Source organism: Somniosus microcephalus, chromosome 25 (assembly GCF_052327205.1).
Source record: "Somniosus microcephalus isolate GS21.2 chromosome 25, FLI_Smic_1.0, whole genome shotgun sequence".
NCBI classification, from domain to species: domain Eukaryota; kingdom Metazoa; phylum Chordata; class Chondrichthyes; order Squaliformes; family Somniosidae; genus Somniosus; species Somniosus microcephalus.
The window spans coordinates 53,659,618-53,684,223 of NC_141011.1; the positions used below are offsets into that span (position 1 = coordinate 53,659,618).

The 24,606-nt window shown below is 45.3% G+C and overlaps 8 non-coding genes across 8 annotated transcripts; all 8 read right to left on the bottom strand.

The window, feature by feature from the left end:
- Positions 1 to 1,589: 1,589 nt before the first annotated feature.
- LOC147100886 (U1 spliceosomal RNA) lies at positions 1,590 to 1,753 on the bottom strand. The gene has a single exon (XR_015073685.1). It is a non-coding gene; the product is annotated as a U1 spliceosomal RNA (small nuclear RNA).
- Positions 1,754 to 4,746: 2,993 nt separating this feature from the next.
- On the bottom strand, positions 4,747 to 4,910 carry LOC147100887 (U1 spliceosomal RNA). Its single transcript, XR_015073686.1, has one exon. It is a non-coding gene; the product is annotated as a U1 spliceosomal RNA (small nuclear RNA).
- Positions 4,911 to 7,921: 3,011 nt separating this feature from the next.
- Positions 7,922 to 8,085, bottom strand: LOC147100888 (U1 spliceosomal RNA). Its single transcript, XR_015073687.1, has one exon. It is a non-coding gene; the product is annotated as a U1 spliceosomal RNA (small nuclear RNA).
- Positions 8,086 to 11,096: 3,011 nt separating this feature from the next.
- On the bottom strand, positions 11,097 to 11,260 carry LOC147100889 (U1 spliceosomal RNA). The gene has a single exon (XR_015073600.1). It is a non-coding gene; the product is annotated as a U1 spliceosomal RNA (small nuclear RNA).
- A 2,994-nt stretch (positions 11,261 to 14,254) lies between these two features.
- Positions 14,255 to 14,418, bottom strand: LOC147100890 (U1 spliceosomal RNA). The gene has a single exon (XR_015073601.1). It is a non-coding gene; the product is annotated as a U1 spliceosomal RNA (small nuclear RNA).
- A 2,994-nt stretch (positions 14,419 to 17,412) lies between these two features.
- On the bottom strand, positions 17,413 to 17,576 carry LOC147100891 (U1 spliceosomal RNA). Its single transcript, XR_015073602.1, has one exon. It is a non-coding gene; the product is annotated as a U1 spliceosomal RNA (small nuclear RNA).
- A 2,995-nt stretch (positions 17,577 to 20,571) lies between these two features.
- LOC147100892 (U1 spliceosomal RNA) lies at positions 20,572 to 20,735 on the bottom strand. The gene has a single exon (XR_015073603.1). It is a non-coding gene; the product is annotated as a U1 spliceosomal RNA (small nuclear RNA).
- A 3,011-nt stretch (positions 20,736 to 23,746) lies between these two features.
- LOC147100893 (U1 spliceosomal RNA) lies at positions 23,747 to 23,910 on the bottom strand. The gene has a single exon (XR_015073604.1). It is a non-coding gene; the product is annotated as a U1 spliceosomal RNA (small nuclear RNA).
- Between the last annotated feature and the right edge of the window lie 696 nt (positions 23,911 to 24,606).

Here is a 24,606-nt window from a genome sequence, read left to right on the forward strand (position 1 = left end):
AAAGGGTTACTTCTCCAAGAACTCTGCTGCCCGTATCCTAAGTCGCACCAAGTCCCATTTACCCATCACCCCCTGTGCTCGCTGACCTGCATTGGCTCATGGTCCAGCAACGCCTCGATTTTTAAATTCTCTTGTTTTCAAATCCCTCCACGGCATCGCCCCCCCCTTTCCCTGTAACCTCCTCCAGCCCTGCAACCAATGCACTCTTTAAAGCCGCGTGGAAACGCAGAGCGCTGCAGGTCCCGCGCATCCGGTGAGCCGGCTTTTGAATAGAAAAAACGTGCACGTGCTGAATTTTGAATGGGCCGCACAGCCCGTTGACGGGGCGTGCGGGCCAAAGAAACAAATTAGAGGGACCGTTGCCTACAACCCTCCGAGGTCATATAATAGAACGATTGCAGCACAGAGGGAGGCCATTCGGCCCGTCGAGCCCGTGCCGACTCTCTGCAAGAGCACTTCAGCTAGTCCCACCCCCCTGCCTTTTCCCCGTAGCCCTGCAAATTCTTTTCTTTCAGGTACTTACCCAATTCTCTTCTGAAAGCCACAATTGAATTTCTCTCCAGCACCCTTTCAAGCAGTGATTTCCAGATGCTAACCGCTCGCTGCGTAAGAACATTTTCCCTCATGTCGCCTTTGATCTCTGTGATCATGCAATTTGGGCGTCTTGCGTATCCCCTACTTTATTCGCTCCGCCGGTGGCGGGCGTGCTTTCAGCTGCCTAGGCCCTAAACTCTGGAATTCCCTCCCGAAACCTCTCCGCCTCTCTCTCTCTCCTCCTTTCAGACGCTCCTTAAAACCTACCTTTTCGAGCAAGCTTTTGGTCATCTGTCCTAATATCTCCTTGTGCGGCTGGGTGTCAAATTTAGTTTGCTAACACTCCTGTGGAGTGCCTTGGGACGTTTCACTATGTTAAAGACGCTATATAAATACAAGATGATGAGTAAATAAGGATAAACTGTTTCCAGTGTCGGAAGGGTCAGTAACCAGGAGACACAGATTGAAGAAAATTTGCAAAAGAAGCAGAGGCGACAGTAGGATGTTTCCCCGCCTTCCCCACCCCAGCTCGAGGTGACCTAAGGTAAAAAGGTAATTTGGATAATATTTGAAGGTAAAATAATTGCAGGGCTTTGGTGAAAGAAGAGAGGAGTAGGATTAATTGGATAGCCCTTTGAAAGAGCCGGCAGAGACACGATGGGCCGAATGGCCTGGTTGTGTGCTGTATGATTGTTTCTGTAGTGAATAAGGTTGAACATTTTGCCAAAGTGCAGAGTTGGCATGCAGCTTTGAAACATTTTTTGTATGCGGTGTATAATTGTTGATTTTTTGTGGAAAATGTGTAATTTCTTAGTAGTAAGGATGAATATAACTGTGAGTGTAAAGATGAAATGAAATGTGAGCGTTAGGATGGGTTATGATGCGATTTGAATAGGCCATTATGCAGAGTTGTATTGTGTCACAGCTCCCTGTGTTGGGAATAAAGCGCAGTTAGAATTGAAAACAAAGCAAACGATATATATATAACGGTATATATATTTGACAGCTTAGTTGAAAAGAGAATGGTGTTGAAATTCTATTTTTTATTGTAAAGCCAGGGGAGAGCGCGAACGCAGTCCCCCACTACCACAAATTTTGCAGTCGAGTATCCCGCATTTGGGGACATCGCAGGCGTCAGCACACCCGAAGTGCAATGGGCTAGCCTCGTCCTGGGAGAACCACCTTCTTGATCATGGTGTCTCCCCTGCCAGGTAAGTATGCTTTCCAGCTGCACACACTGCCTCGCCACATCATTCACTGCCTCTTACCGTCTCAACGACTCCTTTTTTAAAATCACAATGTCCCTTCATTCAGAAAGTGCTGCTGTTTTCTCATGTCGATTCTGCTAAAATATTGCAATATATAATGATATACCCTTTGACAAAACGCTGCAATAATACAGAGCCGGCCATGCATATTTGCATATTGCCCTTAAAAGGAAACGAACGCTCCCTCAGTAACTGTCCTTCAGGCCACGGAAAGTTTTCTGGAAATAAATCTCTCCTTATATTTATTGCATCTGAAGTAAATGTTTGTCATATCTTCATATGAACAATAATTCGGAATCTGATGTCTTTGAAAAAGCAATTTTCAAGTTTTGCCCATAAAGACCGATAAGAGACAGAGTGAGGTTCTGGCCCATCAAGTCTTCATCACTTGTCACATTCACTCACTGTGGTTGAAATATTTCACCAACAAACCCACCTTCATTTCTTTAAGCGGGTTTCACATTTTTTGTCTTATAATAGTCCTGTGAAGGGCCTTGGGACGTTTTTACTACGTTAAAGACGCTATATAAAGACAAGTTGTTGTTGGTGTTGTTGTTGTTTTTGTTTGCAATCTTTCTCACTCTTTTCAGTATGATCATTGTCCTCATAGTGAGTAAATGATATAAGGAAAAGCCACATTAAGAGCTTAAACGCGGAGCTGGGAATTAAATGTCCCTTAATGTTGTTATATGTAAGGGAGACACTGGAAATATTGAGGTACTCGAGCCAACGGTGCAGCAATCCTAACTTCCTCCAGCATGGTCAGTGCTTCCAGTAAGACTTTCTCCTGTTCCGTTTCAGTCATGCCGTAAATCAAAATGATGTCCTGTGGCAGGGAATATCACCAGGACCTTCTAAGAACCGTGGCATTTTCCTTTGCAAACAACATGAGAGGGCTGTCCTACGATGAGAGATTGTGTAGAATGGGCCTATACTCTCGGCAGTTTAGAAGAATGAGAGGTGATCTCATTGAAGGGGGTTGGCAGGGTAGATACTGAGAGGTTGTTTCCCCTGGCTGGAGTGTCTAGAACTAGGGGGCATAGTCTCAGGATAAGGGGTAGGCCATTTAAGACCGAGATGAGGAGGAATTTCTTCACTCAGAAGCTTGTGAACCTTTGGAGTTCTCTGCCCCAGAGGGCTGTGAATGCCGAGTCTTTGGGTATATTCAAGGCTGAGATTGATAGATTTTTGGACTCTAGGGTTATGGAGATCGAGCGGGAAAGTGGAGTTGAGGTCGATGACCGGCCATGATCTTATTGAATGGCGGAGCCGGCTCGAGGGGCCGCATGGCCTACTCCTGCTCTTATTTCTTATTTCTTAACCACATGCCGTCATCCACAAATAAAGAAGTAACAGAAAGGGTTACTTCTCCAAGAACTCTGCTGCCCGTATCCTAAGTCGCACCAAGTCCCATTTACCCATCACCCCCTGTGCTCGCTGACCTGCATTGGCTCATGGTCCAGCAACGCCTCGATTTTTAAATTCTCTTGTTTTCAAATCCCTCCACGGCATCGCCCCCCCCTTTCCCTGTAACCTCCTCCAGCCCTGCAACCAATGCACTCTTTAAAGCCGCGTGGAAACGCAGAGCGCTGCAGGTCCCGCGCATCCGGTGAGCCGGCTTTTGAATAGAAAAAACGTGCACGTGCTGAATTTTGAATGGGCCGCACAGCCCGTTGACGGGGCGTGCGGGCCAAAGAAACAAATTAGAGGGACCGTTGCCTACAACCCTCCGAGGTCATATAATAGAACGATTGCAGCACAGAGGGAGGCCATTCGGCCCGTCGAGCCCGTGTCGACTCTCTGCAAGAGCACTTCAGCTAGTCCCACCCCCCTGCCTTTTCCCCGTAGCCCTGCAAATTCTTTTCTTTCAGGTACTTACCCAATTCTCTTCTGAAAGCCACAATTGAATTTGTCTCCAGCACCCTTTCAAGCAGTGATTTCCAGATGCTAACCGCTCGCTGCGTAAGAACATTTTCCCTCATGTCGCCTTTGATCTCTGTGATCATGCAATTTGGGCGTCTTGCGTATCCCCTACTTTATTCGCTCCGCCGGTGGCGGGCGTGCTTTCAGCTGCCTAGGCCCTAAACTCTGGAATTCCCTCCCGAAACCTCTCCGCCTCTCTCTCTCTCCTCCTTTCAGACGCTCCTTAAAACCTACCTTTTCGAGCAAGCTTTTGGTCATCTGTCCTAATATCTCCTTGTGCGGCTGGGTGTCAAATTTAGTTTGCTAACACTCCTGTGGAGTGCCTTGGGACGTTTCACTATGTTAAAGACGCTATATAAATACAAGATGATGAGTAAATAAGGATAAACTGTTTCCAGTGTCGGAAGGGTCAGTAACCAGGAGACACAGATTGAAGAAAATTTGCAAAAGAAGCAGAGGCGACAGTAGGATGTTTCCCCGCCTTCCCCACCCCAGCTCGAGGTGACCTAAGGTAAAAAGGTAATTTGGATAATATTTGAAGGTAAAATAATTGCAGGGCTTTGGTGAAAGAAGAGAGGAGTAGGATTAATTGGATAGCCCTTTGAAAGAGCCGGCAGAGACACGATGGGCCGAATGGCCTGGTTGTGTGCTGTATGATTGTTTCTGTAGTGAATAAGGTTGAACATTTTGCCAAAGTGCAGAGTTGGCATGCAGCTTTGAAACATTTTTTGTATGCGGTGTATAATTGTTGATTTTTTGTGGAAAATGTGTAATTTCTTAGTAGTAAGGATGAATATAACTGTGAGTGTAAAGATGAAATGAAATGTGAGCGTTAGGATGGGTTATGATGCGATTTGAATAGGCCATTATGCAGAGTTGTATTGTGTCACAGCTCCCTGTGTTGGGAATAAAGCGCAGTTAGAATTGAAAACAAAGCAAACGATATATATAACGGTATAAATATTTTGACAGCTTAGTTGAAAAGAGAATGGTGTTGAAATTCTATTTTTTATTGTAAAGCCAGGGGAGAGCGCGAACGCAGTCCCCCACTACCACAAATTTTGCAGTCGAGTATCCCGCATTTGGGGACATCGCAGGCGTCAGCACACCCGAAGTGCAATGGGCTAGCCTCGTCCTGGGAGAACCACCTTCTTGATCATGGTGTCTCCCCTGCCAGGTAAGTATGCTTTCCAGCTGCACACACTGCCTCGCCACATCATTCACTGCCTCTTACCGTCTCAACGACTCCTTTTTTAAAATCACAATGTCCCTTCATTCAGAAAGTGCTGCTGTTTTCTCATGTCGATTCTGCTAAAATATTGCAATATATAATGATATACCCTTTGACAAAACGCTGCAATAATACAGAGCCGGCCATGCATATTTGCATATTGCCCTTAAAAGGAAACGAACGCTCCCTCAGTAACTGTCCTTCAGGCCACGGAAAGTTTTCTGGAAATAAATCTCTCCTTATATTTATTGCATCTGAAGTAAATGTTTGTCATATCTTCATATGAACAATAATTCGGAATCTGATGTCTTTGAAAAAGCAATTTTCAAGTTTTGCCCATAAAGACCGATAAGAGACAGAGTGAGGTTCTGGCCCATCAAGTCTTCATCACTTGTCACATTCACTCACTGTGGTTGAAATATTTCACCAACAAACCCACCTTCATTTCTTTAAGCGGGTTTCACATTTTTTGTCTTATAATAGTCCTGTGAAGGGCCTTGGGACGTTTTTACTACGTTAAAGACGCTATATAAAGACAAGTTGTTGTTGGTGTTGTTGTTGTTTTTGTTTGCAATCTTTCTCACTCTTTTCAGTATGATCATTGTCCTCATAGTGAGTAAATGATATAAGGAAAAGCCACATTAAGAGCTTAAACGCGGAGCTGGGAATTAAATGTTCCTTAATGTTGTTATATGTAAGGGAGACACTGGAAATATTGAGGTACTCGAGCCAACGGTGCAGCAATCCTAACTTCCTCCAGCATGGTCAGTGCTTCCAGTAAGACTTTCTCCTGTTCCGTTTCAGTCATGCCGTAAATCAAAATGATGTCCTGTGGCAGGGAATATCACCAGGACCTTCTAAGAACCGTGGCATTTTCCTTTGCAAACAACATGAGAGGGCTGTCCTACGATGAGAGATTGTGTAGAATGGGCCTATACTCTCGGCAGTTTAGAAGAATGAGAGGTGATCTCATTGAAACATGCAAGATTCTGAAGGGGGTTGGCAGGGTAGATACTGAGAGGTTGTTTCCCCTGGCTGGAGTGTCTAGAACTAGGGGGCATAGTCTCAGGATAAGGGGTAGGCCATTTAAGACCGAGATGAGGAGGAATTTCTTCACTCAGAAGCTTGTGAACCTTTGGAGTTCTCTGCCCCAGAGGGCTGTGAATGCCGAGTCTTTGGGTATATTCAAGGCTGAGATTGATAGATTTTTGGACTCTAGGGTTATGGAGATCGAGCGGGAAAGTGGAGTTGAGGTCGATGACCGGCCATGATCTTATTGAATGGCGGAGCCGGCTCGAGGGGCCGCATGGCCTACTCCTGCTCTTATTTCTTATTTCTTAACCACATGCCGTCATCCACAAATAAAGAAGTAACAGAAAGGGTTACTTCTCCAAGAACTCTGCTGCCCGTATCCTAAGTCGCACCAAGTCCCATTTACCCATCACCCCCTGTGCTCGCTGACCTGCATTGGCTCATGGTCCAGCAACGCCTCGATTTTTAAATTCTCTTGTTTTCAAATCCCTCCACGGCATCGCCCCCCCCTTTCCCTGTAACCTCCTCCAGCCCTGCAACCAATGCACTCTTTAAAGCCGCGTGGAAACGCAGAGCGCTGCAGGTCCCGCGCATCCGGTGAGCCGGCTTTTGAATAGAAAAAACGTGCACGTGCTGAATTTTGAATGGGCCGCACAGCCCGTTGACGGGGCGTGCGGGCCAAAGAAACAAATTAGAGGGACCGTTGCCTACAACCCTCCGAGGTCATATAATAGAACGATTGCAGCACAGAGGGAGGCCATTCGGCCCGTCGAGCCCGTGCCGACTCTCTGCAAGAGCACTTCAGCTAGTCCCACCCCCCTGCCTTTTCCCCGTAGCCCTGCAAATTCTTTTCTTTCAGGTACTTACCCAATTCTCTTCTGAAAGCCACAATTGAATTTGTCTCCAGCACCCTTTCAAGCAGTGATTTCCAGATGCTAACCGCTCGCTGCGTAAGAACATTTTCCCTCATGTCGCCTTTGATCTCTGTGATCATGCAATTTGGGCGTCTTGCGTATCCCCTACTTTATTCGCTCCGCCGGTGGCGGGCGTGCTTTCAGCTGCCTAGGCCCTAAACTCTGGAATTCCCTCCCGAAACCTCTCCGCCTCTCTCTCTCTCCTCCTTTCAGACGCTCCTTAAAACCTACCTTTTCGAGCAAGCTTTTGGTCATCTGTCCTAATATCTCCTTGTGCGGCTGGGTGTCAAATTTAGTTTGCTAACACTCCTGTGGAGTGCCTTGGGACGTTTCACTATGTTAAAGACGCTATATAAATACAAGATGATGAGTAAATAAGGATAAACTGTTTCCAGTGTCGGAAGGGTCAGTAACCAGGAGACACAGATTGAAGAAAATTTGCAAAAGAAGCAGAGGCGACAGTAGGATGTTTCCCCGCCTTCCCCACCCCAGCTCGAGGTGACCTAAGGTAAAAAGGTAATTTGGATAATATTTGAAGGTAAAATAATTGCAGGGCTTTGGTGAAAGAAGAGAGGAGTAGGATTAATTGGATAGCCCTTTGAAAGAGCCGGCAGAGACACGATGGGCCGAATGGCCTGGTTGTGTGCTGTATGATTGTTTCTGTAGTGAATAAGGTTGAACATTTTGCCAAAGTGCAGAGTTGGCATGCAGCTTTGAAACATTTTTTGTATGCGGTGTATAATTGTTGATTTTTTGTGGAAAATGTGTAATTTCTTAGTAGTAAGGATGAATATAACTGTGAGTGTAAAGATGAAATGAAATGTGAGCGTTAGGATGGGTTATGATGCGATTTGAATAGGCCATTATGCAGAGTTGTATTGTGTCACAGCTCCCTGTGTTGGGAATAAAGCGCAGTTAGAATTGAAAACAAAGCAAACGATATATATATAACGGTATATATATTTGACAGCTTAGTTGAAAAGAGAATGGTGTTGAAATTCTATTTTTTATTGTAAAGCCAGGGGAGAGCGCGAACGCAGTCCCCCACTACCACAAATTTTGCAGTCGAGTATCCCGCATTTGGGGACATCGCAGGCGTCAGCACACCCGAAGTGCAATGGGCTAGCCTCGTCCTGGGAGAACCACCTTCTTGATCATGGTGTCTCCCCTGCCAGGTAAGTATGCTTTCCAGCTGCACACACTGCCTCGCCACATCATTCACTGCCTCTTACCGTCTCAACGACTCCTTTTTTAAAATCACAATGTCCCTTCATTCAGAAAGTGCTGCTGTTTTCTCATGTCGATTCTGCTAAAATATTGCAATATATAATGATATACCCTTTGACAAAACGCTGCAATAATACAGAGCCGGCCATGCATATTTGCATATTGCCCTTAAAAGGAAACGAACGCTCCCTCAGTAACTGTCCTTCAGGCCACGGAAAGTTTTCTGGAAATAAATCTCTCCTTATATTTATTGCATCTGAAGTAAATGTTTGTCATATCTTCATATGAACAATAATTCGGAATCTGATGTCTTTGAAAAAGCAATTTTCAAGTTTTGCCCATAAAGACCGATAAGAGACAGAGTGAGGTTCTGGCCCATCAAGTCTTCATCACTTGTCACATTCACTCACTGTGGTTGAAATATTTCACCAACAAACCCACCTTCATTTCTTTAAGCGGGTTTCACATTTTTTGTCTTATAATAGTCCTGTGAAGGGCCTTGGGACGTTTTTACTACGTTAAAGACGCTATATAAAGACAAGTTGTTGTTGGTGTTGTTGTTGTTTTTGTTTGCAATCTTTCTCACTCTTTTCAGTATGATCATTGTCCTCATAGTGAGTAAATGATATAAGGAAAAGCCACATTAAGAGCTTAAACGCGGAGCTGGGAATTAAATGTTCCTTAATGTTGTTATATGTAAGGGAGACACTGGAAATATTGAGGTACTCGAGCCAACGGTGCAGCAATCCTAACTTCCTCCAGCATGGTCAGTGCTTCCAGTAAGACTTTCTCCTGTTCCGTTTCAGTCATGCCGTAAATCAAAATGATGTCCTGTGGCAGGGAATATCACCAGGACCTTCTAAGAACCGTGGCATTTTCCTTTGCAAACAACATGAGAGGGCTGTCCTACGATGAGAGATTGTGTAGAATGGGCCTATACTCTCGGCAGTTTAGAAGAATGAGAGGTGATCTCATTGAAACATGCAAGATTCTGAAGGGGGTTGGCAGGGTAGATACTGAGAGGTTGTTTCCCCTGGCTGGAGTGTCTAGAACTAGGGGGCATAGTCTCAGGATAAGGGGTAGGCCATTTAAGACCGAGATGAGGAGGAATTTCTTCACTCAGAAGCTTGTGAACCTTTGGAGTTCTCTGCCCCAGAGGGCTGTGAATGCCGAGTCTTTGGGTATATTCAAGGCTGAGATTGATAGATTTTTGGACTCTAGGGTTATGGAGATCGAGCGGGAAAGTGGAGTTGAGGTCGATGACCGGCCATGATCTTATTGAATGGCGGAGCCGGCTCGAGGGGCCGCATGGCCTACTCCTGCTCTTATTTCTTATTTCTTAACCACATGCCGTCATCCACAAATAAAGAAGTAACAGAAAGGGTTACTTCTCCAAGAACTCTGCTGCCCGTATCCTAAGTCGCACCAAGTCCCATTTACCCATCACCCCCTGTGCTCGCTGACCTGCATTGGCTCATGGTCCAGCAACGCCTCGATTTTTAAATTCTCTTGTTTTCAAATCCCTCCACGGCATCGCCCCCCCCTTTCCCTGTAACCTCCTCCAGCCCTGCAACCAATGCACTCTTTAAAGCCGCGTGGAAACGCAGAGCGCTGCAGGTCCCGCGCATCCGGTGAGCCGGCTTTTGAATAGAAAAAACGTGCACGTGCTGAATTTTGAATGGGCCGCACAGCCCGTTGACGGGGCGTGCGGGCCAAAGAAACAAATTAGAGGGACCGTTGCCTACAACCCTCCGAGGTCATATAATAGAACGATTGCAGCACAGAGGGAGGCCATTCGGCCCGTCGAGCCCGTGCCGACTCTCTGCAAGAGCACTTCAGCTAGTCCCACCCCCCTGCCTTTTCCCCGTAGCCCTGCAAATTCTTTTCTTTCAGGTACTTACCCAATTCTCTTCTGAAAGCCACAATTGAATTTGTCTCCAGCACCCTTTCAAGCAGTGATTTCCAGATGCTAACCGCTCGCTGCGTAAGAACATTTTCCCTCATGTCGCCTTTGATCTCTGTGATCATGCAATTTGGGCGTCTTGCGTATCCCCTACTTTATTCGCTCCGCCGGTGGCGGGCGTGCTTTCAGCTGCCTAGGCCCTAAACTCTGGAATTCCCTCCCGAAACCTCTCCGCCTCTCTCTCTCTCCTCCTTTCAGACGCTCCTTAAAACCTACCTTTTCGAGCAAGCTTTTGGTCATCTGTCCTAATATCTCCTTGTGCGGCTGGGTGTCAAATTTAGTTTGCTAACACTCCTGTGGAGTGCCTTGGGACGTTTCACTATGTTAAAGACGCTATATAAATACAAGATGATGAGTAAATAAGGATAAACTGTTTCCAGTGTCGGAAGGGTCAGTAACCAGGAGACACAGATTGAAGAAAATTTGCAAAAGAAGCAGAGGCGACAGTAGGATGTTTCCCCGCCTTCCCCACCCCAGCTCGAGGTGACCTAAGGTAAAAAGGTAATTTGGATAATATTTGAAGGTAAAATAATTGCAGGGCTTTGGTGAAAGAAGAGAGGAGTAGGATTAATTGGATAGCCCTTTGAAAGAGCCGGCAGAGACACGATGGGCCGAATGGCCTGGTTGTGTGCTGTATGATTGTTTCTGTAGTGAATAAGGTTGAACATTTTGCCAAAGTGCAGAGTTGGCATGCAGCTTTGAAACATTTTTTGTATGCGGTGTATAATTGTTGATTTTTTGTGGAAAATGTGTAATTTCTTAGTAGTAAGGATGAATATAACTGTGAGTGTAAAGATGAAATGAAATGTGAGCGTTAGGATGGGTTATGATGCGATTTGAATAGGCCATTATGCAGAGTTGTATTGTGTCACAGCTCCCTGTGTTGGGAATAAAGCGCAGTTAGAATTGAAAACAAAGCAAACGATATATATATAACGGTATATATATTTGACAGCTTAGTTGAAAAGAGAATGGTGTTGAAATTCTATTTTTTATTGTAAAGCCAGGGGAGAGCGCGAACGCAGTCCCCCACTACCACAAATTTTGCAGTCGAGTATCCCGCATTTGGGGACATCGCAGGCGTCAGCACACCCGAAGTGCAATGGGCTAGCCTCGTCCTGGGAGAACCACCTTCTTGATCATGGTGTCTCCCCTGCCAGGTAAGTATGCTTTCCAGCTGCACACACTGCCTCGCCACATCATTCACTGCCTCTTACCGTCTCAACGACTCCTTTTTTAAAATCACAATGTCCCTTCATTCAGAAAGTGCTGCTGTTTTCTCATGTCGATTCTGCTAAAATATTGCAATATATAATGATATACCCTTTGACAAAACGCTGCAATAATACAGAGCCGGCCATGCATATTTGCATATTGCCCTTAAAAGGAAACGAACGCTCCCTCAGTAACTGTCCTTCAGGCCACGGAAAGTTTTCTGGAAATAAATCTCTCCTTATATTTATTGCATCTGAAGTAAATGTTTGTCATATCTTCATATGAACAATAATTCGGAATCTGATGTCTTTGAAAAAGCAATTTTCAAGTTTTGCCCATAAAGACCGATAAGAGACAGAGTGAGGTTCTGGCCCATCAAGTCTTCATCACTTGTCACATTCACTCACTGTGGTTGAAATATTTCACCAACAAACCCACCTTCATTTCTTTAAGCGGGTTTCACATTTTTTGTCTTATAATAGTCCTGTGAAGGGCCTTGGGACGTTTTTACTACGTTAAAGACGCTATATAAAGACAAGTTGTTGTTGGTGTTGTTGTTGTTTTTGTTTGCAATCTTTCTCACTCTTTTCAGTATGATCATTGTCCTCATAGTGAGTAAATGATATAAGGAAAAGCCACATTAAGAGCTTAAACGCGGAGCTGGGAATTAAATGTTCCTTAATGTTGTTATATGTAAGGGAGACACTGGAAATATTGAGGTACTCGAGCCAACGGTGCAGCAATCCTAACTTCCTCCAGCATGGTCAGTGCTTCCAGTAAGACTTTCTCCTGTTCCGTTTCAGTCATGCCGTAAATCAAAATGATGTCCTGTGGCAGGGAATATCACCAGGACCTTCTAAGAACCGTGGCATTTTCCTTTGCAAACAACATGAGAGGGCTGTCCTACGATGAGAGATTGTGTAGAATGGGCCTATACTCTCGGCAGTTTAGAAGAATGAGAGGTGATCTCATTGAAGGGGGTTGGCAGGGTAGATACTGAGAGGTTGTTTCCCCTGGCTGGAGTGTCTAGAACTAGGGGGCATAGTCTCAGGATAAGGGGTAGGCCATTTAAGACCGAGATGAGGAGGAATTTCTTCACTCAGAAGGTTGTGAACCTTTGGAGTTCTCTGCCCCAGAGGGCTGTGAATGCCGAGTCTTTGGGTATATTCAAGGCTGAGATTGATAGATTTTTGGACTCTAGGGTTATGGAGATCGAGCGGGAAAGTGGAGTTGAGGTCGATGACCGGCCATGATCTTATTGAATGGCGGAGCCGGCTCGAGGGGCCGCATGGCCTACTCCTGCTCTTATTTCTTATTTCTTAACCACATGCCGTCATCCACAAATAAAGAAGTAACAGAAAGGGTTACTTCTCCAAGAACTCTGCTGCCCGTATCCTAAGTCGCACCAAGTCCCATTTACCCATCACCCCCTGTGCTCGCTGACCTGCATTGGCTCATGGTCCAGCAACGCCTCGATTTTTAAATTCTCTTGTTTTCAAATCCCTCCACGGCATCGCCCCCCCCTTTCCCTGTAACCTCCTCCAGCCCTGCAACCAATGCACTCTTTAAAGCCGCGTGGAAACGCAGAGCGCTGCAGGTCCCGCGCATCCGGTGAGCCGGCTTTTGAATAGAAAAAACGTGCACGTGCTGAATTTTGAATGGGCCGCACAGCCCGTTGACGGGGCGTGCGGGCCAAAGAAACAAATTAGAGGGACCGTTGCCTACAACCCTCCGAGGTCATATAATAGAACGATTGCAGCACAGAGGGAGGCCATTCGGCCCGTCGAGCCCGTGCCGACTCTCTGCAAGAGCACTTCAGCTAGTCCCACCCCCCTGCCTTTTCCCCGTAGCCCTGCAAATTCTTTTCTTTCAGGTACTTACCCAATTCTCTTCTGAAAGCCACAATTGAATTTGTCTCCAGCACCCTTTCAAGCAGTGATTTCCAGATGCTAACCGCTCGCTGCGTAAGAACATTTTCCCTCATGTCGCCTTTGATCTCTGTGATCATGCAATTTGGGCGTCTTGCGTATCCCCTACTTTATTCGCTCCGCCGGTGGCGGGCGTGCTTTCAGCTGCCTAGGCCCTAAACTCTGGAATTCCCTCCCGAAACCTCTCCGCCTCTCTCTCTCTCCTCCTTTCAGACGCTCCTTAAAACCTACCTTTTCGAGCAAGCTTTTGGTCATCTGTCCTAATATCTCCTTGTGCGGCTGGGTGTCAAATTTAGTTTGCTAACACTCCTGTGGAGTGCCTTGGGACGTTTCACTATGTTAAAGACGCTATATAAATACAAGATGATGAGTAAATAAGGATAAACTGTTTCCAGTGTCGGAAGGGTCAGTAACCAGGAGACACAGATTGAAGAAAATTTGCAAAAGAAGCAGAGGCGACAGTAGGATGTTTCCCCGCCTTCCCCACCCCAGCTCGAGGTGACCTAAGGTAAAAAGGTAATTTGGATAATATTTGAAGGTAAAATAATTGCAGGGCTTTGGTGAAAGAAGAGAGGAGTAGGATTAATTGGATAGCCCTTTGAAAGAGCCGGCAGAGACACGATGGGCCGAATGGCCTGGTTGTGTGCTGTATGATTGTTTCTGTAGTGAATAAGGTTGAACATTTTGCCAAAGTGCAGAGTTGGCATGCAGCTTTGAAACATTTTTTGTATGCGGTGTATAATTGTTGATTTTTTGTGGAAAATGTGTAATTTCTTAGTAGTAAGGATGAATATAACTGTGAGTGTAAAGATGAAATGAAATGTGAGCGTTAGGATGGGTTATGATGCGATTTGAATAGGCCATTATGCAGAGTTGTATTGTGTCACAGCTCCCTGTGTTGGGAATAAAGCGCAGTTAGAATTGAAAACAAAGCAAACGATATATATATAACGGTATATATATTTGACAGCTTAGTTGAAAAGAGAATGGTGTTGAAATTCTATTTTTTATTGTAAAGCCAGGGGAGAGCGCGAACGCAGTCCCCCACTACCACAAATTTTGCAGTCGAGTATCCCGCATTTGGGGACATCGCAGGCGTCAGCACACCCGAAGTGCAATGGGCTAGCCTCGTCCTGGGAGAACCACCTTCTTGATCATGGTGTCTCCCCTGCCAGGTAAGTATGCTTTCCAGCTGCACACACTGCCTCGCCACATCATTCACTGCCTCTTACCGTCTCAACGACTCCTTTTTTAAAATCACAATGTCCCTTCATTCAGAAAGTGCTGCTGTTTTCTCATGTCGATTCTGCTAAAATATTGCAATATATAATGATATACCCTTTGACAAAACGCTGCAATAATACAGAGCCGGCCATGCATATTTGCATATTGCCCTTAAAAGGAAACGAACGCTCCCTCAGTAACTGTCCTTCAGGCCACGGAAAGTTTTCTGGAAATAAATCTCTCCTTATATTTATTGCATCTGAAGTAAATGTTTGTCATATCTTCATATGAACAATAATTCGGAATCTGATGTCTTTGAAAAAGCAATTTTCAAGTTTTGCCCATAAAGACCGATAAGAGACAGAGTGAGGTTCTGGCCCATCAAGTCTTCATCACTTGTCACATTCACTCACTGTGGTTGAAATATTTCACCAACAAACCCACCTTCATTTCTTTAAGCGGGTTTCACATTTTTTGTCTTATAATAGTCCTGTGAAGGGCCTTGGGACGTTTTTACTACGTTAAAGACGCTATATAAAGACAAGTTGTTGTTGGTGTTGTTGTTGTTTTTGTTTGCAATCTTTCTCACTCTTTTCAGTATGATCATTGTCCTCATAGTGAGTAAATGATATAAGGAAAAGCCACATTAAGAGCTTAAACGCGGAGCTGGGAATTAAATGTTCCTTAATGTTGTTATATGTAAGGGAGACACTGGAAATATTGAGGTACTCGAGCCAACGGTGCAGCAATCCTAACTTCCTCCAGCATGGTCAGTGCTTCCAGTAAGACTTTCTCCTGTTCCGTTTCAGTCATGCCGTAAATCAAAATGATGTCCTGTGGCAGGGAATATCACCAGGACCTTCTAAGAACCGTGGCATTTTCCTTTGCAAACAACATGAGAGGGCTGTCCTACGATGAGAGATTGTGTAGAATGGGCCTATACTCTCGGCAGTTTAGAAGAATGAGAGGTGATCTCATTGAAGGGGGTTGGCAGGGTAGATACTGAGAGGTTGTTTCCCCTGGCTGGAGTGTCTAGAACTAGGGGGCATAGTCTCAGGATAAGGGGTAGGCCATTTAAGACCGAGATGAGGAGGAATTTCTTCACTCAGAAGGTTGTGAACCTTTGGAGTTCTCTGCCCCAGAGGGCTGTGAATGCCGAGTCTTTGGGTATATTCAAGGCTGAGATTGATAGATTTTTGGACTCTAGGGTTATGGAGATCGAGCGGGAAAGTGGAGTTGAGGTCGATGACCGGCCATGATCTTATTGAATGGCGGAGCCGGCTCGAGGGGCCGCATGGCCTACTCCTGCTCTTATTTCTTATTTCTTAACCACATGCCGTCATCCACAAATAAAGAAGTAACAGAAAGGGTTACTTCTCCAAGAACTCTGCTGCCCGTATCCTAAGTCGCACCAAGTCCCATTTACCCATCACCCCCTGTGCTCGCTGACCTGCATTGGCTCATGGTCCAGCAACGCCTCGATTTTTAAATTCTCTTGTTTTCAAATCCCTCCACGGCATCGCCCCCCCCTTTCCCTGTAACCTCCTCCAGCCCTGCAACCAATGCACTCTTTAAAGCCGCGTGGAAACGCAGAGCGCTGCAGGTCCCGCGCATCCGGTGAGCCGGCTTTTGAATAGAAAAAACGTGCACGTGCTGAATTTTGAATGGGCCGCACAGCCCGTTGACGGGGCGTGCGGGCCAAAGAAACAAATTAGAGGGACCGTTGCCTACAACCCTCCGAGGTCATATAATAGAACGATTGCAGCACAGAGGGAGGCCATTCGGCCCGTCGAGCCCGTGCCAACTCTCTGCAAGAGCACTTCAGCTAGTCCCACCCCCCTGCCTTTTCCCCGTAGCCCTGCAAATTCTTTTCTTTCAGGTACTTACCCAATTCTCTTCTGAAAGCCACAATTGAATTTGTCTCCAGCACCCTTTCAAGCAGTGATTTCCAGATGCTAACCGCTCGCTGCGTAAGAACATTTTCCCTCATGTCGCCTTTGATCTCTGTGATCATGCAATTTGGGCGTCTTGCGTATCCCCTACTTTATTCGCTCCGCCGGTGGCGGGCGTGCTTTCAGCTGCCTAGGCCCTAAACTCTGGAATTCCCTCCCGAAACCTCTCCGCCTCTCTCTCTCTCCTCCTTTCAGACGCTCCTTAAAACCTACCTTTTCGAGCAAGCTTTTGGTCATCTGTCCTAATATCTCCTTGTGCGGCTGGGTGTCAAATTTAGTTTGCTAACACTCCTGTGGAGTGCCTTGGGACGTTTCACTATGTTAAAGACGCTATATAAATACAAGATGATGAGTAAATAAGGATAAACTGTTTCCAGTGTCGGAAGGGTCAGTAACCAGGAGACACAGATTGAAGAAAATTTGCAAAAGAAGCAGAGGCGACAGTAGGATGTTTCCCCGCCTTCCCCACCCCAGCTCGAGGTGACCTAAGGTAAAAAGGTAATTTGGATAATATTTGAAGGTAAAATAATTGCAGGGCTTTGGTGAAAGAAGAGAGGAGTAGGATTAATTGGATAGCCCTTTGAAAGAGCCGGCAGAGACACGATGGGCCGAATGGCCTGGTTGTGTGCTGTATGATTGTTTCTGTAGTGAATAAGGTTGAACATTTTGCCAAAGTGCAGAGTTGGCATGCAGCTTTGAAACATTTTTTGTATGCGGTGTATAATTGTTGATTTTTTGTGGAAAATGTGTAATTTCTTAGTAGTAAGGATGAATATAACTGTGAGTGTAAAGATGAAATGAAATGTGAGCGTTAGGATGGGTTATGATGCGATTTGAATAGGCCATTATGCAGAGTTGTATTGTGTCACAGCTCCCTGTGTTGGGAATAAAGCGCAGTTAGAATTGAAAACAAAGCAAACGATATATATATAACGGTATATATATTTGACAGCTTAGTTGAAAAGAGAATGGTGTTGAAATTCTATTTTTTATTGTAAAGCCAGGGGAGAGCGCGAACGCAGTCCCCCACTACCACAAATTTTGCAGTCGAGTATCCCGCATTTGGGGACATCGCAGGCGTCAGCACACCCGAAGTGCAATGGGCTAGCCTCGTCCTGGGAGAACCACCTTCTTGATCATGGTGTCTCCCCTGCCAGGTAAGTATGCTTTCCAGCTGCACACACTGCCTCGCCACATCATTCACTGCCTCTTACCGTCTCAACGACTCCTTTTTTAAAATCACAATGTCCCTTCATTCAGAAAGTGCTGCTGTTTTCTCATGTCGATTCTGCTAAAATATTGCAATATATAATGATATACCCTTTGACAAAACGCTGCAATAATACAGAGCCGGCCATGCATATTTGCATATTGCCCTTAAAAGGAAACGAACGCTCCCTCAGTAACTGTCCTTCAGGCCACGGAAAGTTTTCTGGAAATAAATCTCTCCTTATATTTATTGCATCTGAAGTAAATGTTTGTCATATCTTCATATGAACAATAATTCGGAATCTGATGTCTTTGAAAAAGCAATTTTCAAGTTTTGCCCATAAAGACCGATAAGAGACAGAGTGAGGTTCTGGCCCATCAAGTCTTCATCACTTGTCACATTCACTCACTGTGGTTGAAATATTTCACCAACAAACCCACCTTCATTTCTTTAAGCGGGTTTCACATTTTTTGTCTTATAATAGTCCTGTGAAGGGCCTTGGGACGTTTTTACTACGTTAAAGACGCTATATAAAGACAAGTTGTTGTTGGTGTTGTTGTTGTTTTTGTTTGCAATCTTTCTCACTCTTTTCAGTATGATCATTGTCCTCATAGTGAGTAAATGATATAAGGAAAAGCCACATTAAGAGCTTAAACGCGGAGCTGGGAATTAAATGTTCCTTAATGTTGTTATATGTAAGGGAGACACTGGAAATATTGAGGTACTCGAGCCAACGGTGCAGCAATCCTAACTTCCTCCAGCATGGTCAGTGCTTCCAGTAAGACTTTCTCCTGTTCCGTTTCAGTCATGCCGTAAATCAAAATGATGTCCTGTGGCAGGGAATATCACCAGGACCTTCTAAGAACCGTGGCATTTTCCTTTGCAAACAACATGAGAGGGCTGTCCTACGATGAGAGATTGTGTAGAATGGGCCTATACTCTCGGCAGTTTAGAAGAATGAGAGGTGATCTCATTGAAGGGGGTTGGCAGGGTAGATACTGAGAGGTTGTTTCCCCTGGCTGGAGTGTCTAGAACTAGGGGGCATAGTCTCAGGATAAGGGGTAGGCCATTTAAGACCGAGATGAGGAGGAATTTCTTCACTCAGAAGGTTGTGAACCTTTGGAGTTCTCTGCCCCAGAGGGCTGTGAATGCCGAGTCTTTGGGTATATTCAAGGCTGAGATTGATAGATTTTTGGACTCTAGGGTTATGGAGATCGAGCGGGAAAGTGGAGTTGAGGTCGATGACCGGCCATGATCTTATTGAATGGCGGAGCCGGCTCGAGGGGCCGCATGGCCTACTCCTGCTCTTATTTCTTATTTCTTAACCACATGCCGTCATCCACAAATAAAGAAGTAACAGAAAGGGTTACTTCTCCAAGAACTCTGCTGCCCGTATCCTAAGTCGCACCAAGTCCCATTTACCCATCACCCCCTGTGCTCGCTGACCTGCATTGGCTCATGGTCCAGCAACGCCTCGATTTTTAAATTCTCTTGTTTTCAAATCCCTCCACGGCATCGCCCCCCCCCTTTCCCTGTAACCTCCTCCAGCCCTGCAACCAATGCACTCTTTAAAGCCGCGTGGAAACGCAGAGCGCTGCAGGTCCCGCGCATCCGGTGAGCCGGCTTTTGAATAGAAAAAACGTGCACGTGCTGAATTTTGAATGGGCCGCACAGCCCGTTGACGGGGCGTGCGGGCCAAAGAAACAAATTAGAGGGACCGTTGCCTACAACCCTCCGAGGTCATATAATAGAACGATTGCAGCACAGAGGGAGGCCATTCGGCCCGTCGAGCCCGTGCCGACTCTCTGCAAGAGCACTTCAGCTAGTCCCACCCCCCTGCCTTTTCCCCGTAGCCCTGCAAATTCTTTTCTTTCAGGTACTTACCCAATTCTCTTCTGAAAGCCACAATTGAATTTGTCTCCAGCACCCTTTCAAGCAGTGATTTCCAGATGCTAACCGCTCGCTGCGTAAGAACATTTTCCCTCATGTCGCCTTTGATCTCTGTGATCATGCAATTTGGGCGTCTTGCGTATCCCCTACTTTATTCGCTCCGCCGGTGGCGGGCGTGCTTTCAGCTGCCTAGGCCCTAAACTCTGGAATTCCCTCCCGAAACCTCTCCGCCTCTCTCTCTCTCCTCCTTTCAGACGCTCCTTAAAACCTACCTTTTCGAGCAAGCTTTTGGTCATCTGTCCTAATGTCTCCTTGTGCGGCTGGGTGTCAAATTTAGTTTGCTAACACTCCTGTGGAGTGCCTTGGGACGTTTCACTATGTTAAAGACGCTATATAAATACAAGGTGATGAGTAAATAAGGATAAACTGTTTCCAGTGTCGGAAGGGTCAGTAACCAGGAGACACAGATTGAAGAAAATTTGCAAAAGAAGCAGAGGCGACAGTAGGATGTTTCCCCGCCTTCCCCACCCCAGCTCGAGGTGACCTAAGGTAAAAAGGTAATTTGGATAATATTTGAAGGTAAAATAATTGCAGGGCTTTGGTGAAAGAAGAGAGGAGTAGGATTAATTGGATAGCCCTTTGAAAGAGCCGGCAGAGACACGATGGGCCGAATGGCCTGGTTGTGTGCTGTATGATTGTTTCTGCAGTGAATAAGGTTGAACATTTTGCCAAAGTGCAGAGTTGGCATGCAGCTTTGAAACATTTTTTGTATGCGGTGTATAATTGTTGATTTTTTGTGGAAAATGTGTAATTTCTTAGTAGTAAGGATGAATATAACTGTGAGTGTAAAGATGAAATGAAATGTGAGCGTTAGGATGGGTTATGATGCGATTTGAATAGGCCATTATGCAGAGTTGTATTGTGTCACAGCTCCCTGTGTTGGGAATAAAGCGCAGTTAGAATTGAAAACAAAGCAAACGATATATATATAACGGTATATATATTTGACAGCTTAGTTGAAAAGAGAATGGTGTTGAAATTCTATTTTTTATTGTAAAGCCAGGGGAGAGCGCGAACGCAGTCCCCCACTACCACAAATTTTGCAGTCGAGTATCCCGCATTTGGGGACATCGCAGGCGTCAGCACACCCGAAGTGCAATGGGCTAGCCTCGTCCTGGGAGAACCACCTTCTTGATCATGGTGTCTCCCCTGCCAGGTAAGTATGCTTTCCAGCTGCACACACTGCCTCGCCACATCATTCACTGCCTCTTACCGTCTCAACGACTCCTTTTTTAAAATCACAATGTCCCTTCATTCAGAAAGTGCTGCTGTTTTCTCATGTCGATTCTGCTAAAATATTGCAATATATAATGATATACCCTTTGACAAAACGCTGCAATAATACAGAGCCGGCCATGCATATTTGCATATTGCCCTTAAAAGGAAACGAACGCTCCCTCAGTAACTGTCCTTCAGGCCACGGAAAGTTTTCTGGAAATAAATCTCTCCTTATATTTATTGCATCTGAAGTAAATGTTTGTCATATCTTCATATGAACAATAATTCGGAATCTGATGTCTTTGAAAAAGCAATTTTCAAGTTTTGCCCATAAAGACCGATAAGAGACAGAGTGAGGTTCTGGCCCATCAAGTCTTCATCACTTGTCACATTCACTCACTGTGGTTGAAATATTTCACCAACAAACCCACCTTCATTTCTTTAAGCGGGTTTCACATTTTTTGTCTTATAATAGTCCTGTGAAGGGCCTTGGGACGTTTTTACTACGTTAAAGACGCTATATAAAGACAAGTTGTTGTTGGTGTTGTTGTTGTTTTTGTTTGCAATCTTTCTCACTCTTTTCAGTATGATCATTGTCCTCATAGTGAGTAAATGATATAAGGAAAAGCCACATTAAGAGCTTAAACGCGGAGCTGGGAATTAAATGTTCCTTAATGTTGTTATATGTAAGGGAGACACTGGAAATATTGAGGTACTCGAGCCAACGGTGCAGCAATCCTAACTTCCTCCAGCATGGTCAGTGCTTCCAGTAAGACTTTCTCCTGTTCCGTTTCAGTCATGCCGTAAATCAAAATGATGTCCTGTGGCAGGGAATATCACCAGGACCTTCTAAGAACCGTGGCATTTTCCTTTGCAAACAACATGAGAGGGCTGTCCTACGATGAGAGATTGTGTAGAATGGGCCTATACTCTCGGCAGTTTAGAAGAATGAGAGGTGATCTCATTGAAACATGCAAGATTCTGAAGGGGGTTGGCAGGGTAGATACTGAGAGGTTGTTTCCCCTGGCTGGAGTGTCTAGAACTAGGGGGCATAGTCTCAGGATAAGGGGTAGGCCATTTAAGACCGAGATGAGGAGGAATTTCTTCACTCAGAAGCTTGTGAACCTTTGGAGTTCTCTGCCCCAGAGGGCTGTGAATGCCGAGTCTTTGGGTATATTCAAGGCTGAGATTGATAGATTTTTGGACTCTAGGGTTATGGAGATCGAGCGGGAAAGTGGAGTTGAGGTCGATGACCGGCCATGATCTTATTGAATGGCGGAGCCGGCTCGAGGGGCCGCATGGCCTACTCCTGCTCTTATTTCTTATTTCTTAACCACATGCCGTCATCCACAAATAAAGAAGTAACAGAAAGGGTTACTTCTCCAAGAACTCTGCTGCCCGTATCCTAAGTCGCACCAAGTCCCATTTACCCATCACCCCCTGTGCTCGCTGACCTGCATTGGCTCATGGTCCAGCAACGCCTCGATTTTTAAATTCTCTTGTTTTCAAATCCCTCCACGGCATCGCCCCCCCCTTTCCCTGTAACCTCCTCCAGCCCTGCAACCAATGCACTCTTTAAAGCCGCGTGGAAACGCAGAGCGCTGCAGGTCCCGCGCATCCGGTGAGCCGGCTTTTGAATAGAAAAAACGTGCACGTGCTGAATTTTGAATGGGCCGCACAGCCCGTTGACGGGGCGTGCGGGCCAAAGAAACAAATTAGAGGGACCGTTGCCTACAACCCTCCGAGGTCATATAATAGAACGATTGCAGCACAGAGGGAGGCCATTCGGCCCGTCGAGCCCGTGCCGACTCTCTGCAAGAGCACTTCAGCTAGTCCCACCCCCCTGCCTTTTCCCCGTAGCCCTGCAAATTCTTTTCTTTCAGGTACTTACCCAATTCTCTTCTGAAAGCCACAATTGAATTTGTCTCCAGCACCCTTTCAAGCAGTGATTTCCAGATGCTAACCGCTCGCTGCGTAAGAACATTTTCCCTCATGTCGCCTTTGATCTCTGTGATCATGCAATTTGGGCGTCTTGCGTATCCCCTACTTTATTCGCTCCGCCGGTGGCGGGCGTGCTTTCAGCTGCCTAGGCCCTAAACTCTGGAATTCCCTCCCGAAACCTCTCCGCCTCTCTCTCTCTCCTCCTTTCAGACGCTCCTTAAAACCTACCTTTTCGAGCAAGCTTTTGGTCATCTGTCCTAATATCTCCTTGTGCGGCTGGGTGTCAAATTTAGTTTGCTAACACTCCTGTGGAGTGCCTTGGGACGTTTCACTATGTTAAAGACGCTATATAAATACAAGATGATGAGTAAATAAGGATAAACTGTTTCCAGTGTCGGAAGGGTCAGTAACCAGGAGACACAGATTGAAGAAAATTTGCAAAAGAAGCAGAGGCGACAGTAGGATGTTTCCCCGCCTTCCCCACCCCAGCTCGAGGTGACCTAAGGTAAAAAGGTAATTTGGATAATATTTGAAGGTAAAATAATTGCAGGGCTTTGGTGAAAGAAGAGAGGAGTAGGATTAATTGGATAGCCCTTTGAAAGAGCCGGCAGAGACACGATGGGCCGAATGGCCTGGTTGTGTGCTGTATGATTGTTTCTGTAGTGAATAAGGTTGAACATTTTGCCAAAGTGCAGAGTTGGCATGCAGCTTTGAAACATTTTTTGTATGCGGTGTATAATTGTTGATTTTTTGTGGAAAATGTGTAATTTCTTAGTAGTAAGGATGAATATAACTGTGAGTGTAAAGATGAAATGAAATGTGAGCGTTAGGATGGGTTATGATGCGATTTGAATAGGCCATTATGCAGAGTTGTATTGTGTCACAGCTCCCTGTGTTGGGAATAAAGCGCAGTTAGAATTGAAAACAAAGCAAACGATATATATATAACGGTATATATATTTGACAGCTTAGTTGAAAAGAGAATGGTGTTGAAATTCTATTTTTTATTGTAAAGCCAGGGGAGAGCGCGAACGCAGTCCCCCACTACCACAAATTTTGCAGTCGAGTATCCCGCATTTGGGGACATCGCAGGCGTCAGCACACCCGAAGTGCAATGGGCTAGCCTCGTCCTGGGAGAACCACCTTCTTGATCATGGTGTCTCCCCTGCCAGGTAAGTATGCTTTCCAGCTGCACACACTGCCTCGCCACATCATTCACTGCCTCTTACCGTCTCAACGACTCCTTTTTTAAAATCACAATGTCCCTTCATTCAGAAAGTGCTGCTGTTTTCTCATGTCGATTCTGCTAAAATATTGCAATATATAATGATATACCCTTTGACAAAACGCTGCAATAATACAGAGCCGGCCATGCATATTTGCATATTGCCCTTAAAAGGAAACGAACGCTCCCTCAGTAACTGTCCTTCAGGCCACGGAAAGTTTTCTGGAAATAAATCTCTCCTTATATTTATTGCATCTGAAGTAAATGTTTGTCATATCTTCATATGAACAATAATTCGGAATCTGATGTCTTTGAAAAAGCAATTTTCAAGTTTTGCCCATAAAGACCGATAAGAGACATCGTGAGGTTCTGGCCCATCAAGTCTTCATCACTTGTCACATTCACTCACTGTGGTTGAAATATTTCACCAACAAACCCACCTTCATTTCTTTAAGCGGGTTTCACATTTTTTGTCTTATAATAGTCCTGTGAAGGGCCTTGGGACGTGTTTACTACGTTAAAGACGCTATATAAAGACAAGTTGTTGTTGGTGTTGTTGTTTTTGTTTGCAATCTTTCTCATTATACTTATTCCATCTGAAGTAAAGGTTTTGTGGTAAACCACTGTTTGTATTCCTGTTTGTCCTGTTTG